This window comes from Arachis hypogaea, chromosome 14 (genome assembly GCF_003086295.3).
Source record: "Arachis hypogaea cultivar Tifrunner chromosome 14, arahy.Tifrunner.gnm2.J5K5, whole genome shotgun sequence".
In the NCBI taxonomy this organism is placed as follows: domain Eukaryota; kingdom Viridiplantae; phylum Streptophyta; class Magnoliopsida; order Fabales; family Fabaceae; genus Arachis; species Arachis hypogaea.
Window position 1 is genome coordinate 38,364,204 of NC_092049.1, and position 18,846 is coordinate 38,383,049.

General features: G+C 38.6%; 1 non-coding gene across 1 annotated transcript; it reads right to left on the reverse strand.

Annotated features, from left to right (window-relative positions):
• Positions 1-2,732: 2,732 nt before the first annotated feature.
• Positions 2,733-2,840, reverse strand: LOC112745047 (small nucleolar RNA R71). Its single transcript, XR_003172995.1, has one exon. It is a non-coding gene; the product is annotated as a small nucleolar RNA R71 (small nucleolar RNA).
• Between the last annotated feature and the right edge of the window lie 16,006 nt (positions 2,841-18,846).

Below are 18,846 nucleotides of genomic sequence, written 5' to 3' on the forward strand. Positions count from 1 at the left end.
TTATCTGAAATTCTCACCAATGAATTACATAAGTATCACTATCTTTATTTTATATTTATCTTTTAATTATTAAATCTCTATAATCAATTGAATCCGCCTGACTGAGATTTACAAGGTGACCATAGCTTACTTCAAGCCGACAATCTGTGGGATCGACCCTTACTCACGTAAGGTTTATTACTTGGACGACCTAGTGCACTTGCTGGTTAGTTGTGCGAAGTTGTGACAAAGAACTAAGATTATGAACGTGCGTATTGAGTTTTTAGCACCGTTACCAAGGAATGGAACTGTCACGATTTCTGCGCACCAAGTTTTTGGCGCTGTTGCCGGGGATTGTTCGAGTTTGGACAACTGACGGTTCATCTTGTTGCTCAGATTAGGTAATTTTATTTTAATTTTAAGCTTTTTGTTTTTATTATTCTTATTTTCAAAAAAAAAATAAATATTTTCAAAAATATATTTTTATTCAGACTTTTTAAGAATGAATTCTAGTGTTTCATGATGATCTGTTAAATCCTGGCTGGCTGTAAGCCATGTCTAATCTTTTGGACCGGGGTTTCAACTTATCATCACAAGAGCTTGTTGATCTTCACCCATTTGGCAGTTACACACATAGTTGTTGTATACATGAGAGGTATCAATATCTGCTGAAGCTTGGCTGGTTATCGGCCATGTCTAGTGTTTTGGACCGGAGCTTTCACTGAAAGCTTGGCTGGCTAGTAAGCCATGTCTAATTCCTGGACCGGAGCTTTAGACTAACATTGCAAGATTCCTGGAATTCCTATTAAAAATTTTGAAATCCTTATTATCTTTTTCAAAATAATTTTCGAAAAATACCAAAAAAAATTTTTTCTTCTTTTTCGTTTTTCCAAAATAATTTTCGAAAAATCCAAAAAAATTAATAAAATCATAAAATCAAAAATAATTTTGTGTTTCTTGTTTGAGTCTTGTGTCAATTTTTAAGTTTGGAGTCAATTGCATTCTTTTATTTTTCTTAAAAATTTTTCGAAAACACATGCATTGAGTTTCTTTCTTGTTCTTCATGATCTTCAAGTTGTTCTTGATAAGTCTTCTTGTTTGATCTTTAAAATTTCTTGTTTTGTGTCTTTTCTTGTTTTTCATATGCATTCTTGAATTCTTAGTGTCTAAATATTAAAAAAATTTCTAAGTTTGGTGTCTTGCATGTTTTCCTTTATTAAAAATTTTTCAAAAATACATACTTGAGTCTTTTTGATGTTTTTCTCTTTCCTTATTAAAATTCAAAAATAAAAAAAATATCTTTTCCTTATTTTACTCCTAATTTTCGAAAATTGCATTGAATTAGTCAAAAATTTTCAAAATCATATTTTTTAGTCAAGCAAAATTTTTAATTTAAAAAAAATTCTATCTTTTTCAAATCTTTTTCAAAAATAAAATCTTTTTCATTTTTCTTTTATAAATTTCGAAACTTTCAAAATTATTTTCAAAATCCTTTTCTTATTTTTATTTCAGATTTTCGAAATTAATGCTAACAATTAATGTGATTGATTCAAAATTTTTAAGTTTGTTACTTGCCTATTAAGAAAGGTTCAATCTTTAAATTTTAAAATCATATCTTTTAGTTTCTTGTTAGTCAAGTAATCAACTTTAATTTTCAAAATCAAATCTTTTTAAATTTCTTTTTCAAAATAAGTTTCAATCACATCTTTTCAAAATCAATTTCAAAATCTTTTCTAACTTCTTTTCTAACTTCTTATCTTTTTAAAATTGATTTTCAAATCTTTTTCAAACTAATCCTATCTTTTGTTTGATTCTTATCTTTTTTTTCAAAACTACCTAACTACTTCTATCTCTAATTTTCGAAAATCACCTTCATCTTTTTCAAAATTCCTTTTTAAATTAACTAATTGTTTTAAATTTAATTTAATTTGATTTAATTTTCCTTGCTTAATTTTCGAATTTTTAATTTTAATTCTAATTTAAAAACAAAAATACTTTTATTTTATTTTATCTAATTTTCGAAAATTCTTCTCTCTCACCTTCTTCTATTTATTTATTCATCAACTAACATCCCTTTTTCACCCAAGAATTCGATCCTACTCCTCACCCTTGTGTTTGGATTCTCCTTCTTCTATTCATATCTTCTTCTACTCACATAAAGGAATCTCTATACTGTGACATAGAGGATTCCATATTTTTTTCTCTGTTCTCTTCTTTTTCATATGAGCAGGAACAAGGACAAGAATATTCTTGTTGAAACTGATCCTGAACCTGAAAGAACTCTAAAGAGGAAGCTAAGGGAAGCTAAAGCACAACTCTCTGGAGAAAATCTGACAGAAATTTTCGAAAAAGAAGGAGGCATGGCCGAAAATAATAACAATGCAAGGAAGATGCTTGGTGACTTTACTACACCTAATTCCAATTTACATGGAAGAAGCATCTCAATCCCTGCCATTGGAGCAAACAATTTTGAGCTGAAACCTCAATTAGTTTCTCTGATGCAACAGAATTGCAAGTTTTATGGACTTTCATCCGAAGATCCTTTTCAGTTCTTAACTGAATTCTTGCAGATCTGTGATACTGTTAAGACCAATGGGGTTGATCCTGAGGTCTACAGGCTTATGCTTTTCCCATTTTCTATAAGAGATAAAGCTAGAATATGGTTGGACTCTCAACCTAAAGACAGCCTGAACTCTTGGGATAAGCTGGTCACGGCTTTCTTAGCCAAGTTCTTTCCTCCTCAAAAGCTTAGTAAGCTTAGAGTGGATGTTCAAACCTTCAGACAAAAAGAAGGTGAATCCCTCTATGAAGCTTGGGAAAGATACAAGGAACTGACCAAAAAGTGTCCTTCTGACATGCTTTCAGAATGGACCATCCTGGATATATTCTATGATGGTTTGTCTGAATTATCTAAAATGTCATTGGACCATTCTGCAGGTGGATCCATTCACCTAAAGAAAATGCCTGCAGAAGCTCAAGAACTTATTGACATGGTTGCAAATAACCAGTTCATGTACACTTCTGAAAGGAATTCTGTGAGTAATGGGATGCCTCAGAGGAAGGGAGTTCTTGAAATTGATACACTGAATGCCATATTGGCTCAGAATAAAATATTGACTCAGCAAGTCAATATGATCTCTCAGAGTCTGAATGGATTGAAGGAATCATCCAACAGTACTAAAGAGGCATCTTCTGAAGAAGAAGCTTATGATCTTGAGAACCCTGCAATAGTAAAGGTGAATTACATGGGTGAACTCTATGGAAACAACTATAATCCCTCATGGAGAAATCATCCAAATTTCTCATGGAAGGATCAACAAAAGCCTCAACAAGGCTTTAATAATGGTGGAAGAAATAGGTTTAGCAATAGCAAGCCTTTTCCATCATCCACTCAGCAACAGACAGAGAATTCTGAGCAGAATCCATCTAGCTTAGCAAATATAGTCTCTGATCTATCTAAGGCCACTGTAAGGCTCATGAATGAAACAAGGTCCTCCATTAGGAATTTGGAGGCACAAGTGGGCCAGCTGAGTAAAAGAGTCACTGAAACTCCTCCTAGTACTCTCCCAAGCAATACAGAAAAAAATCCAAAGAGAGAGTGTAAGGCCATTGATTTAACCATCATGGCCGAACCTACAAGGGAGGGGGAGGACGTGAATCCTAGTGAGGAAGACCTCCTGGGACGTCCAGTGACCAATAAGGAATATCCCTTTGAGGAACCAAAGGAATCTGAGGCTCATCTAGAGACCATAGAGATTCCATTGAACCTCCTTCTGCCCTTCATGAGCTCTGATGAGTATTCTTCCTCTGAAGAGGATGAAGACATTACTAAAGAGCAAGTTGCTAAATACCTTGGTGCAATCATGAAGCTGAATGCCAAATTATTTGGTAATGAGACTTGGGAAGATGAACCTCCCTTGCTCACCAATGAACTGAATGCATTGGATAGGCAGAAATTACCTCAAAAGAAACAGGATCCTGGCAAATTCTTAATACCCTGTACCATAGGCACCATGACCTTTGAGAAGGTTCTGTGTGACCTAGGGTCAGGAATAAACTTAATGCTACTCTCTGTAATGGAGAAACTTGGGATCTTTGAGGTGCAAGCTGCCAGAATCTCATTAGAGATGGCAGACAACTCAAGAAAACAGGCTTATGGACAAGTAGAGGACGTGTTAGTAAAGGTTGAAGGCTTTTACATCCTGCTGATTTCATAATCCTAGACACTGGGAAGGAAGAGGATGAATCCATCATCCTTGGAAGACCCTTCCTAGCCACAGCAAGAGCTGTGATTGATGTGGACAGAGGAGAGTTAGTCCTTCAACTGAATGAGGACAACCTTGTGTTTGAAACTCAAGGATCTCCTTCTGTAACCATGGAGAGGAAGCATGAAAAGCTTCTCTCACTGCAGAGTCAACTAAATCCCCACAGTCAAACTCTAATTTTGGTGTTAGGAGGCCACAACCAAACTCTAAGTTTGGTGTTGAACCCCCACATTCAAACTCTAAGTTTAGTGTTGGGAGGTTCCAACCTTGCTCTGATTATCTGTGAGGCTCCATGAGAGCTCACTGTCAAGCTATTGACATTAAAGAAGCGCTTGTTGGGAGGAAACCCAATGTTATTTAATCATATCTATTTTATTTTCTTCTTGTTATTTCGTGTTTTATTAGGTTGATGATCATGTGAAGTCACAAAAACTACTAAAAAATCAAAAACAGAATGAAAAATAGCTTTGAAAACAGCACACCCTGGAGGAGAGCAGTCTGGCGTTTAAACGCCAGAAACAAGCATCTGTCTGGCGTTTAACGCTAGAAACAGGCACCAAGATGGCGTTTAACGCCAGAAACAAGCATCTGCCTGGAGTTAAATGTAACGACCCAACTTCTAGCATGTCTAGATCATACTAGAAATCGAATGTTACCAACTTGTTTTTCCTTTTTGTATTATTAATTAATAAATATAAGCCTGTACGTTGTTAAAACCCCGCGAATTTTACAAGTAAATTTTTTTTTAACAAGAATAATTTAAAGTCGCATACCTTCCATATATCAAGGGATAATTAAACGTTCACATACATAAGGCAAAAGATAACAGAATATGGAACAACACACTATAATATACATCATGTTACAGAAGTGGCTCAGTTATATAAGCATAGAGCTATAGTACAGCACCCCTAAGTCAGTGACTCATATAGTATATACATATATGTACATAAGACGCCCCAGTGCCTGGCCTGACCAAAAGCTCCTAAGTTGGCACCCAGGCTAGCCTAACTCTATGATATGCGTATTCCCTCTAATCATGCTAACAAAAGTGAGGGAGACACTTGATGACATGTTACCATGTCATGTTTTTCTATGCTTTTTCCTTTGTTTTCAATAGGTTTTATGCACTTTCTTGAGCCATAAGCAAGCCAAGTGGGTAGATTTTCATGCTTCCTTTGATTTAATCAACCATGTATGAATTCATGCTATTTCATGAGGTTTTATGCTAAAATTATCACATATTATGAAAGAATGAATATCTCATGATTTTGAGCATAGCTTTGATGTGTTTGGTTGATTAATGATAGGTGAAGAAGGCTTGGAGAAAGGGTGAAGCAAGAAGGAATGGCTAGGAGTAAAGAGAGGACAATGGAATAAGTGAAATTGAACCAGGAAGCAAAAAGTTGGACCTAAAGTTAACCTCAAACTTTTGCACAAACTTTTGGGTGAAAAGTTAGCCTCAAAGTTAGACCCCTAACTTTGAAGCTAACGTTAGAACTTGAAAATTACTCCCTGGGCACCAAAAGTTTGCGCCAACGTTAGACCCCTAACTTTTGGGCTAACGTTGGCATGAGAAAAACCTCCCTGGCCACCAAAAGTTTGCACCAACGTTAGATCCCTAACTTTTGGGCTAACGTTGGCACATGAAAAATACAAAGGGAGGAGCAAAAGTTTGCGCCAACGTTAGACCCCTAACTTTTGGGCTAACGTTGGCGCCACACACCACAAGGCATACAAGGGGTATACTTCCAACAAGAATAACTTGAGCTACAGAGCTCCAAATGAGGTGATTCAAGAAGCATTGGAAAGTAGGAATCAAGAGCTTTCCAAGCATATATGGCACTGCATGGTGGACACTAAAATTGAGGGAGAAAACTGCCCCGCAATGTGCATAAACGAACATGGTGGCAACCTGCAGTGAGGCCAACTGACCTCTGCACCTTCAACGGAGTATAACTCGAGCTGTAGAGCTCCAAATAATGTGCTCCCAACGGCATTGGAAAGTAGACATCCAGGGCTTTCCAACAATATATAATAGTATGGGGTGGAAAATACGTTTGAGCCTCCAGAACTGGCGTTTTCGCCAACGTTTGAGGCAAACGTTACCTCAAACGCTGCACACCAAAGCCAGCGACTATGCCCTCTTCAAATGATCATAACTTGAGTTGTAGATATCCAATTGAAGTGATTCTAAGTGGGTTAGAAAGCTGACATTCAGAGCTTTCCAACCATATATGATAGTCTATATTGGGCATAAAATTGGCAACATGACAAGAGGACAAAGTTGGCGCCATAAATGTGCATAAGGGAGGCCAACGTTAGAGCAAAAGTTAGACCCCTAACTTTTGCCCCAACGTGGATAGCAGCAAATTTTGTGGGCTGATATGAAAAGTTAGACCAAAAGTTAGACCCCTAACTTTTGCTCTAACTTTTGCACCAACTTTTGCAAACTCAACCCGGTTCAATTCGGTTCCTCTTCAAACTCCAAGAGCAATCAACCAAGGCCTTTATCAACCCAATTCCATCAAGAGCAAGGGCCCAAATGATCATCACTCAAAGGCACAAGAGATAGTTAGAATAGAAATTTAATTTTAATTGTAATTTGTTTTGAATTTCATTTTCATTTTGTAAAGCCTATATAAGGCATCATTTTCATATTTGTGGGGAGGCTGGCTCCAGGAGGGAGCACGAGGATTTGAGAGCTCTCTTTAATTTTCTTTGTTTTTGAGTCTTGGGTGGAGAATTGAAGGTGTTTTGTTTCATTCTCCCTCTGAGATTTCTCTCTGCTTTCTTTACTACTTAATTGAATCAAATTTTCTGTTAATTGCTCTTCATCTACTTTCCTTGCAATTTACAATTCCCTTGCAATTGTTCTTGTTGGATCTAGGAAGGCATTGAGATCTAGACTTGGTTATCTAGTCTCTTGGGTTCTGAGATCTTAATTCCAATTTTACATTCTCTGTTTATTGCTTTTCATGTTTATTTACATTTCTGTTTTGGTTCCGAATCAATCAAATCCATCTTTTACTTCTCTGCTTGTTGCAATTTAACTTTTCCTTGTTTAATTTCTGCAAATCCAATTCCCAATTCCCTTTACATTTAATGCAATTTATATTTCTTGTCATTTAAGATTCTTGCAATTTTAATTTCTTGCTCTTTAAGTTACTTGCCAATTTACATTCTGCAACTTTAAATTCATTGTCATTTACTTTCTGTTGGCTACAATTTCACACAATTCACTAAATGTCAGCTTGACTAAACTAATCACCCACTAAAATTGCTTGATCCATCAATCCCTGTGGGATCGACCTCACTCCCGTGAGTTATTATTACTTGATGCGACCCGGTGCACTTGCCGGTTAGATTTGTGTGTTTTGGGAGAAATTTATTTTTCACCAAAATACTCATCAACACTCTAATGTACTGAAGTTAGACTAGGCGTCTCAAAAAGTCTCCTCAATCCTAGTCCAGAGTACCTCACGAAAAATCACCGGGCGAATGGTGATGCTCGCCTGCTGGCGCCTCGCCTGGCTCATCGTCATCGCTATCAGAGGAGATAACTATGAAGTTAGGATCTTCCTTTGGATCTTCTTCTTCCTCGTCCTCTTCTTCTGCCGGAGTGATAGCAGAGGAACCACTGCTGGCCACAGGAACCATAAAAGGATAGCTACCAAACAAAATACAGTCTGGAGAAGGAGGTGGCGCCTCCATGATCTGATCATACTCATGTCCCTGCTGCTCATCAAAGACAGGAGGCTCGATCGGCTCAGGTAAAGGATCAAGCTCGGGTGGCAACACAGGAACACCCCACTCATCAAGGACAAAAGGTGCAGGAGGTGCCTCATGGATAAGCTGGGCAGGTATAGGCTCATTAGGTAGAGGAGGTTCAGGTAGAGGAGGATGGTCAGGTGGAGGTGGCATCTGCTCCTCAGGATGAGGTATCCCAGGTCTGCCGGGGTGTAACCAAGATAAAGGAAAGTCATAGGGTGCATCAGGATTAAAGTATGCTGTCCTAATAGGGTACTGGAAAGGTCTACCACGAACTACATAATTACGGATACGAGGTACTGCACAGTAGATGTAATACTCGCCACGCACCGGGTCCTCGTGGATGTACGGTTGATCAATCTCGTAGAATAGGACTCCCGTGTCCATCTGTAGAGGTGTAAGGGGTAAGAACTAGGGAGTTCTTAGTAAGGTCGGGGTTTACAGTTAAGTTCATTTATAATGTCCGTGGTCATAGAAGTATAAATAAATGTAGAGTAATATGTACATAACAGCAACATAAACTAACACACGAGCAAGAGAGAAAATAGGAAATAAATGCACATTCACACATTAATATGCAATCACACAGTTATGCTCAAACAAACAAGGAATAGAACAAGAACACAAGAAGATTAGCAATAAATAATGCACAAATAAGTATGATGCATGTCTGTCCCTACTGCAGGTAATGAGCTCATTTATCGGTTTCGACCCGCACCCGACGCAATCCGACCCTCCAGGTCAGATAAGGCCTTCCCAGAACTTAATCCCAGATTAAGTACTGCATACCCTCTACCAAGTACTCTCGACTTGCAGGGCTGGTATTTGCTCAAATCTCAATATACCGCAGGTATGCGAGTCAGGCCTCTACCAAGCATTCAGCTTGCAGGGCTGGTACTACTCTACCGCAGCCTGTCTGGGAAGCAACATCACAATACGGGCGTCCCCGCACAACATTCACAAGCATTGCCCAAAGGCTCATAATTCACATATAACCATACTCTTCATCACTTAGCAATCATCATAAATCAAGCATTAGAACATCACAGAAAGCTCATTTTACAATTCTCTGTTTACTCTGTAAGATTAGGTACACAGCTATATCACTTTTAACTCCTTTTCTTTTAACTTAAACACAGGTTTCAAAATCTTGTTTCTTTACCTCATATACCTCTATATCTTCTCTTATACCTCTTCTTAGGTGTTTAGTAAAGGAAATTAGAGAATTCTGGACTCAAATCTGCCTTCCTGAGGCTTTCAGGGAAAACTGTCTTTTTATCAATATTTTATTATTATTAATAAAATAATATTATTATTAAAATAATATTATTAATAAAATAATATATTAATATTTTATTATTAAAATAATAATATTTTATTTAACTTTCAAAAATTGCATTTTGACCCCGGACTTCTTGGAAATTGCACTTTGACCCCTATAACTTTTAATATTTGTACTTTAGCCCCGCAACTTTTGATTAATTAATTTTCAACTCCAAACTTTTTAATAATTGCATTTTGACCCTAAAACTCCTTGAATACACGTTTTCATGTTCTTCCAAAAACCAAAAACATTTTTTTCCCAAAAGTTCATCAGATTTCTGCTTGATTTTCAGCTAGTTTTTCAATCTTTTCGGAAACCGATTTGAACCCGATTTTTATCAAACCAAAGAGAAACTTTTCAGCCATCAAATACACATCAAATAAGCATAAAAAATCATGATTTTCATGGCTGGAATGTCACGTTTTTTAGCAGCACCAACATCCACTTCAAAACCATCATAAACATGATTTTCAAGCATTAAACAAGTTTCCATGATCAAACCATCACACAAACACCCAAAATCAAATCTCAAGCAACAAGATCTAGTTTAACACTTCAAGAACACATCCAATCATTGATTAATTTACCAAACCTTACCTCCTTTGCTGCTGTCCAAGATTGCACTAAAAACAAGCTTCGAGAAGCACTTTTACGCCTATTTTAACATCAAAAACAACTTTAGAATCTTATGAACCATGATGGCTGAAGCTTCATGATGATGAAAAGAAGGTTTTCATCACCTTAAGGTAACTGGAAATCACGTTTTCTTGGAGCTTTTGGTGATTGAATAAGAGATCCTAAGAGAAAATATGAAGAAAACATCATTAACTTAAGGAACCACCATGGCCGAATCTTCAAGGAGGAGGAGCAGCCTTCATACCTTGATTTACTCCATGAAAAGTAACATAGAAATGAAGAGGAGGAAGAGGTGAACACTTTGGTAAGATTAGATTTTTGATAGGGGTTTCGGTTTGAGAAAGAACGGAGAAAGTAGCTCAGGTGTTCATGGAAGCTTCATGGTTTTCTTTCATGGTGTTCTAAGCCTTTCCAAGAACAAAAATGATAGCCAAGCTGTCCAAGGGAGGCCGTGGCTTTTGGATGATGATTATCCAAAAGTTACTTGTCAAAATATCTCAGAAAAGGATAATTACTAAAGCTAGATGTATTAGAACTTAAGTAATTACACTACTATTGGATAAACATCAAGTTACTTAGTGTAAATGACACTAGTAACTGGATAATCATAAGAATAAAAGATATATGATGAAGCATTAGCAGTGCTAAGTTCATCTAAGAATGCCGATATTATCCGTTACCGGTAGATTTCAAGCTCAGTTATTATATTACTGAACATAGATCAACATTAATCACAGTAGAGAAGATAATAATATAATATTCTGAATAAAATAATAATATATGAATATTATATTAATATAATTTTTCTCTCGAAATTCGTGACCGGCTCGTCACATAGAGACTAACCACGGAAATCAGAATTTTGAAATTCGGGCCCGAAGTGGCTCAAAAACGCAACTCTTCGCGACGTGCCTACTTAGATTAGGAGAGGTGTCCTGTGCAATCAAGTTGCTGACTCAGCAGCTTGATGACGCAGCACCTGTGCAGTGGAGGTGCTTATATGCATAGAAATTTCTAAAAATTCTGTAAAAATTCCGTTTGATCCCGAAAAAGCGCCGTTTCTTCGGGGCTAGGCCATTACATTCTACCCTCCTAAAAGAAAATTTTGTCCTCAAAATTTCAATTACCTGAAAAGAGAAACGGGTAGTCTGTTCTCATCTTGTCTTTCAGCTCCCATGTGTACTCTTCAGTTCCAGTTTGTCCCCATGCTACCTTAACCAATGATACTGTCTTGTCTCTAAGCTGTTTGTCACTTCATTCCACAATCCTGACTGGTAGGGTTTGATATGTCAAGTCGGCTCGCAGCTGTACTGTCTCTGGTTGTAAAATATGACTTTCGTCGGGATTATACTTTTTGAGTTGTGAAACATGAAAAACATCATGAAGGTTTGACAAATAAGGAGGGAGAGCTACTTGGTATGCTACTGGACCGCTCTTTTAAGAATTTGAAAAGGACCTAAATATCGTGGATTCAATTTCTTAGTCCTAAGAGCTCTACCTATTCCAGTCGTAGGTGTCACTCTTAAGAAGATATGGTCACCTTCGTTAAATTCTAGGGCCTACGCCTAATATCTGCATAGCTCTTTTGTCGACTTTGGGCAGTTTGAATCTTCTCTCGAATGTGCTTAATCCGTTCGGTAGTTTCTTGCAAGTCTGGCCCCAAAATCCTACCTTCCTCCTTGTCATACCAGCATAATGGTGATTGACACTTTCTTCCGTAGAGGGCCTCATATGGTGCCATTCCGATACTCTGTTGATAACTATTGTTGTAAGCAAACTCAATCAATGGCAAGTATTTGTCCCAGTTACCCTGTTGGTCCATTACGCAAGATCTCAACATATTTTCCAAGGTATGAATTGTTCGTTCTGTCTGTCCATCAGTCTGTGGGTGATATGCTATACTTAAGTGCAACTTCGTCCCAAAAGTTTTCTGTAGAGCTCCCCAAAATCTAGAAGTAAACCTTGGATTTCTGTCTGACACAATTGATGAAGGTATTCCATGCAATCGTATTATCTCCTGAATGTATAACCGTACGAGTTTCTCCAAGCTGTGACCAATTTGAATTGGTAGAAAATGCGCTGATTTTGTCAATCGATCTACAATTACCCAAATTGCATCATGCCCGGCAGAGGTTCTTGGTAACCCAGTAACAAAATCCATCGTAATCTCTTCCCATTTCCATTGCGGTATCTCCAATGGTTGCAGGGTTCCAGGTGGTTTTTGATGTTCCACCTTAATCTTCTGGCAAGTGAGACACTTTGAAACATACGTTGCTATATCTTTCTTCATTCCCGGCCACCAGAACATCTTCTTCAGATCTTGGTACATTTTAGTCGTTCCGGGATGGATAGAAAATCTGCTTTCATGAGCTTTGGTCAGAATGTTCTTTCTCAAGTCCTCCTGAGCAGGTACACAAATTCTGTTCCTATATCTCCATATTCCCTCTTTATCTTGGCGTACCTCTTCCGGCTGATCTGCCTTCATCCGTGTTAGCAATGTCAGCATTCCTGAAGTCTGGGCTTGAGCTTGCTGAATAGCTATCTTAAAGTCAGATGTTAATTGTAGTCGCGCCATAACAACTCCTCTTGATGTCTCTCTCATTCCTAATTTTAAGTTTTCAAAGGCTGAGATCATTTCTTCTTCCTTGATCATCATCCAGGATATGCCCAAACTCTTCCGACTCAAAGCATCTGCGACTACATTTGCCTTCCTAGGAGGATAGCTCAACTTAAAATCACAATCTTTTAAGAATTCCATCCATCGCCTCTGCCTCATATTAAGGTCTTTCTAATCAAAGATATACTTCAAACTCTTATGATCAGAGAAGACTTCAAATTGGGCTCCGTACAAATAGTGCCTCCAAATCTTAAGTGCAAAGACCACTGCTGCTAATTCCAAATCATGTGTCGGATAGTTCCTTTCGTGAGGTCTTAGTTGTCTCGAAGCGTAAGCTACCACATTCCTATGCTGCATCAATACACATCCAAGTCCCTTGAAAGAAGCATCACAATACACCTCAAAAGGTTCCTGTGGGTCTGGTAACACCAAAACTGGCGCCGTCGTCAACTTTTCCTTTAAAGTTTCAAAGCTTTCTTCACACTTCTCTGTCCACTCAAACGGAACTTCTTTCCTAGTAAGGCGAGTCAAAGGTAAAGCTATCTGTGAAAAACCCTTGATAAACCGCCGATAGTATCTTGCTAACCCCAAGAAACTACGAACTTCTGTAACTGTCTTGGGTTGCTTCCATTGTACTACGGCCTCGATCTTTAAAGGATCTACAGTTATTCCATCTCGTGTGATCACATGTCCCAAGAATGCCACTTCTGTCGCCCAAAACTCACATTTCGACAACTTCGCATATAGCTTCCGTGCTCTTAATATTTGCAACACAATCCTCAAATGCTTTCCATGTTCTTCTTCTATCTTGGAATAGATGAGGATATCATCTATAAAGACTACCACAAACTGATCTAGATACGGACAAAAAATGCAATTCATATAATCCATGAATACAGCAGGAGCATTAGTCAGTCCAAAGGACATAACCGTATACTCATAGTGACCGTACCTAGTTCGAAAGGCAGTCTTAGGTATATCTGATTCCTTCACCCGGATTTGATGGTAACCTGACCGCAAATCAATCTTTGAGAATACTATCGCACCTCTCAGCTGGTCCATTAGATCATCTATCCTTGGGAGTGGATACTTGTTCTTGATTGTGATCTTGTTCAATTGCCGATAATCCACACATAACCTCATTCCACCATCCTTCTTCTTTACTAGTAACACTGGAGCTCCCCATGGTGATACACTCAGACGAATAAACTTCTTCCCTAGCAATTCATTCAACTGTTTCTTTAACTCTGCTAGTTCCAACGGTGACATCCGATACGGTGCTATAGAAATTGGTCTGGCTCCAGGAACCAGATCAATACTAAACTCTATCTCTCTCTGAGGTGGAAACTCAGGTATATCATCCGGAAAAACATCAGGAAACTCCTTCACCACTCGGATTTGCTCCAAGTCTTGTTCATTAGTTTCTGAGCTAGCCGATAGTAGAACGTAACCCTCTAACCCACTATCACTAGAAATAACTCTTAGGGAATTCAAATAGAAAGTACAAGACTCAACTGGTTTAGTGTGCATTTCAGATGATGGAAATGTAGCAATTCGTTTAAAACATTCAAGGAAAACATGATGCTTGGACAACCAATCTAGACCTAAGATAATATCTAAACCACACAAAGGCAAATAAACCAAGTCATGTATAAAAGTCCTAGCCTCAATAACAAAAGGCACCTGTTGACATACTTGACTAGTCAAGGCATTTTGAGATGTGGGTGTACGAACAATTAGATTATAATCTAACATGGTGAAATCTAATCCCAACTCATGCGCAACAGTCTCAGAAATAAATGAATGTGATGCACCAGAGTCATACAGTACAGTTAAGAGTCGAGATTTGACATAACACTGACCTTGAATTAGGGAGTCTGATTTCATTGCGTCATCAGCAGTCATAGCAAACACACGTCCTTGCTGTCGCGGCCTATCTATTCCTTGTACTGGCTTCTTCGGACAGTCCTTAGCCATATGTCCAGGCTGACCACAAGAAAAACAGATAATGCCTGTAAGCTGACAAGGTCTACCTCCATGCTCCTTTCCGCACTGCCTACATACTGGTCGCATCTGCGCCTGCTGAGGTCGCTTACACATATCCTGTCTCATTCTTCCTCCATTCCCTCTTGTAGGACGTGCATGAACATTTCTATTCTGATTGTACCTTCGTGAAGGAATTCCTCCCTGCTTAAAATTCCTTCCCTGAGGAGCTGTATACTGATTATAATTCTGAAAAGAAAATCCTAGGCGATTCATCCGAGCTGCAGCTATCTTCTTAGCACAGTCCTCTACTAGCTGACTCTTATTAACCAACTCTGCAAAATTCCGTATTTCCAATGGAACCACTGAGTTCAACAAATCTTCATGGAGTCCCCCTTCAAATTTCAAACATTTCCACTCTTCGAAATCTGCTAGATTCCCTTGACAAACCTTGGAAAAACGACATAAATCTTCAAACTTCCTTGTATACTTAGCAACAGACATACTTCCCTGTTTTAACTGCATCAACTCCATCTCCTTTGCCTCACGAGTAGCTCTAGGAAAGTACTTCTTATAGAACTCTTCTTTAAAAACATCCCACAAAATATTACCCTCATCTTGCTGCAGTAAACGTTGAATGCCCTGCCACCAGTGCTGAGCATCCCCTTCCAACATATAAGTAGCAAATTCTACATACTGTTCTTCCGGGACATGCTGTGCCCTCAAGGACCTTTCTATGCCTCGGAACCAATTATCAGCTTCATTTGCTACAGTCGTACCCTTGAACTTCAGTGGATTAACTTTCAAGAAAGCAGCTAATGTCATAGGCCTATCATGATTCATGTTATCTCCATCACTGTTCCCACCATTCTCACCATTACGGTCATTGTTACGCTCTCCATTACGTTCCCCCAAACGGTTAACTGCTCAGGTAGTAGCAGTCGCCGTTTCACGCATAGCCTCAGCCATAGTGTGAATCGCAGCAAACAGATTATCATTGTTTCGTGGCGGATTGTTAATAGTAGACCCTTCCCGATCGCTACGTCTCCGTGAAGGCATCCTGATTTTGTTCATACCAAATAATCAATACCAAGGTGATCAGTCATAATACCTCAAGTTGGGCGTGAACATTATCAGAATGAAAGCACAAAGATATTCATGCAACACATATTACATAGATACCCTATAAGCATGAGACACACCACAGAGCATGCAATAAAGCGTGATTCAGTCCATTCCCCAGGCTCTAACAGGAAGAACCGCTCTGATACCAAATTGTAACGACCCAACTTCTAGCATGTCTAGATCATACTAGAAATCGAATGTTACCAACTTGTTTTTCCTTTTTGTATTATTAATTAATAAATATAAGCCTGTACGTTGTTAAAATCCCGCGAATTTTACAAGTAAATTTTTTTTAACAAGAATAATTTAATGTCGCATACCTTCCATATATCAAGGGATAATTAAACGTTCACATACATAAGGCAAAAGATAACAGAATATGGAACAACACACTATAATATACATCATGTTACAGAAGTGGCTCAGTTATATAAGCATAGAGCTATAGTACAGCACCCCTAAGTCAGTGACTCATATAGTATATACATATATGTACACAAGACGCCCCAGGGCCTGGCCTGACCAAAAGCCCCTAAGTTGGCACCCAGGCTAGCCTAACTCTATGATATGCCTATTCCCTCTAATCATGCTAACAAAAGTGAGGGAGACACTCTAATGTACTGAAGTTAGACTAGGCGTCTCAAAAAGTCTCCTCAATCCTGGTCCAGAGTACCTCACGGAAAATCACCGGGCGAATGGTGATGCTCGCCTGCTGGCGCCTCGCCTGGCTATCGTCATCGCTGTCAGAGGAGATAACTATGAAGTTAGAATCTTCCTCTGGATCTTCTTCTTCCTCGTCCTCTTCTTCTGCCGGAGTGATAGCAGAGGAACCACTGCTGGCCACAGGAACCATAAAAGGATAGCTACCAAACAAAATACAGTCTGGAGAAGGAGGTGGCGCCTCCATGATCTGATCATACTCATGTCCCTGCTGCTCATCAAAGACAGGAGACTCGATCGGCTCAGGTAAAGGATCAAGCTCGGGTGGCAACACAGGAACACCCCACTCATCGAGGACAAAAGGTGCAGGAGGTGCCTCATGGATAAGCTGGGCAGGTATAGGCTCATCAGGTAGAGGAGGTTCAGGTGGAGGAGGATGGTCAGGTGGAGGTGGCATCTGCTCCTCAAGATGAGGTGTAACCAAGATAAAGGAAAGTCATAGGGTGCATCAGGATTAAAGTATGCTGTCCTAATAGGTACTGGAAAGGTCTACCACGAACTACATAATTACGGATACGAGGTACCGCACAGTAGATGTAATACTCGCCACGCACCAGGTCCTCGTGGATGTACGGTGGATCAATCTCGTAGAATAGGACTCCCGTGTCCATCTGTAGAGGTGTAAGGGGTAAGAACTGGGGAGTTCTTAGTAAGGTCGGGGTTTACAGTTAAGTTCATTTATAATGTCCGTGGTCATAGAAGTATAAATAAATGTAGAGTAATATGTACATAACAGCAACATAAACTAACACATGAGCAAGAGAGAAAATAGGAAATAAATGCACATTCACACATTAATATGCAATCACACAGTTATGCTCAAACAAACAAGGAATAGAACAAGAACACAAGAAGATTAGCAATAATAATGCACAAACAAGTATGATGCATGTCTATCCCTACTGTAGGTAATGAGCTCATTTGTCGGTTTCGACCCGCACCCGACGCAATCCGACCCTCCAGGTCAGATAAGGCCTTCCCAGAACTTAATCCCAGATTAAGTACCGCATACCCTCTGCAGGGCTGGTATTTGCTCAAATTTCAATATACCGCAGGTATGCGAGTCAGGTCTCTACCAAGCATTCAGCTTGCAGGGCTGGTACTACTCTACCGCAGCCTGTCTGGGAAGCAACATCACAATACGGGCGTACCTGCACAACATTCACAAGCATTGCCCAAAGGCTCATAATTCACATATAACCATACTCTCCATCACTTAGCAATCATTATAAATCAAGCATTAGAACATCACAGAAAGCTCATTTTACAATTCTCTGTTTACTCTGTAAGGTCAGGTACACAGCTATATCACTTTTAACTCCTTTTCTTTTAACTTAAACACAGGTTTCAAAATCTTGTTTCTTTACCTCATATACCTCTATATCTTCTCTTATACCTCTTCTTAGGTGTTTAGTAAAGGAAATTAGAGAATTCTGGACTCAAATCTGCCTTCCTGAGGCTTTCAGGAAAACTGTCTTTTTATCAATATTTTATTATTATTAATAAAATAATATATTAATATTTTATTATTAAAATAATAATATTTTATTTAACTTTCAAAAATTGCATTTTGACCCCCGGACTTCTTGGAAATTGCACTTTGACCCCTATAACTTTTAATATTTGCACTTTAGCCCCTCAACTTTTGATTAATTAATTTTCAACCCCAAACTTTTTAATAATTGCATTTTGACCCCAAAACTCCTTGAATACACGTTTTCATGTTCTTCCAAAAACTAAAAACATTTTTTTTTCCAAAAGTTCATCAGATTTCTGCTTGATTTTCAGCTAGTTTTTCAATCTTTTCGGAAACCGATTTGAACCCGATTTTTATCAAACCAAAGAGAAACTTTTCAGCCATCAAATACACATCAAATAAGCATCAAAAATCATGATTTTCATGGCTGGAATGTGACGTTTTCCAGCAGCACCAATAGCCACTTCAAAACCATCATAAACATGATTTTCAAGCATTAAACAACAAGTTTCCATGATCAAACCATCACACAAACACCCAAAATCAAATCTCAAGCAACAAGATCTGGTTTAACACTTCAAGAACACAGCCAATCATTGATTAATTTACCAAACCTTACCTCCTTTGCTGCTGTCCAAGATTGCACTAAAAACAAGCTTCCAGAAGCACTTTTACGCCTATTTTAACATCAAAACAACTTTAGAATCTTATGAACCATGAAGGCTGAAGCTTCATGATGATGAAAAGAAGGTTTCTTCACCTTAAGGTAACTAGAAATCACGTTTTCTTGGAGCTTTTGGTGATTGAATAAAGATCCTAAGAGAAAACATGAAGAAAACATCATTAACTTAAGGAACCACCATGGCCGAATCTTCAAGGAGGAGGAGTGGTGCACGAAATTGTGATCCCTGGTAATGGCACCAAAAACGGATGCACAGAACCATGGTCC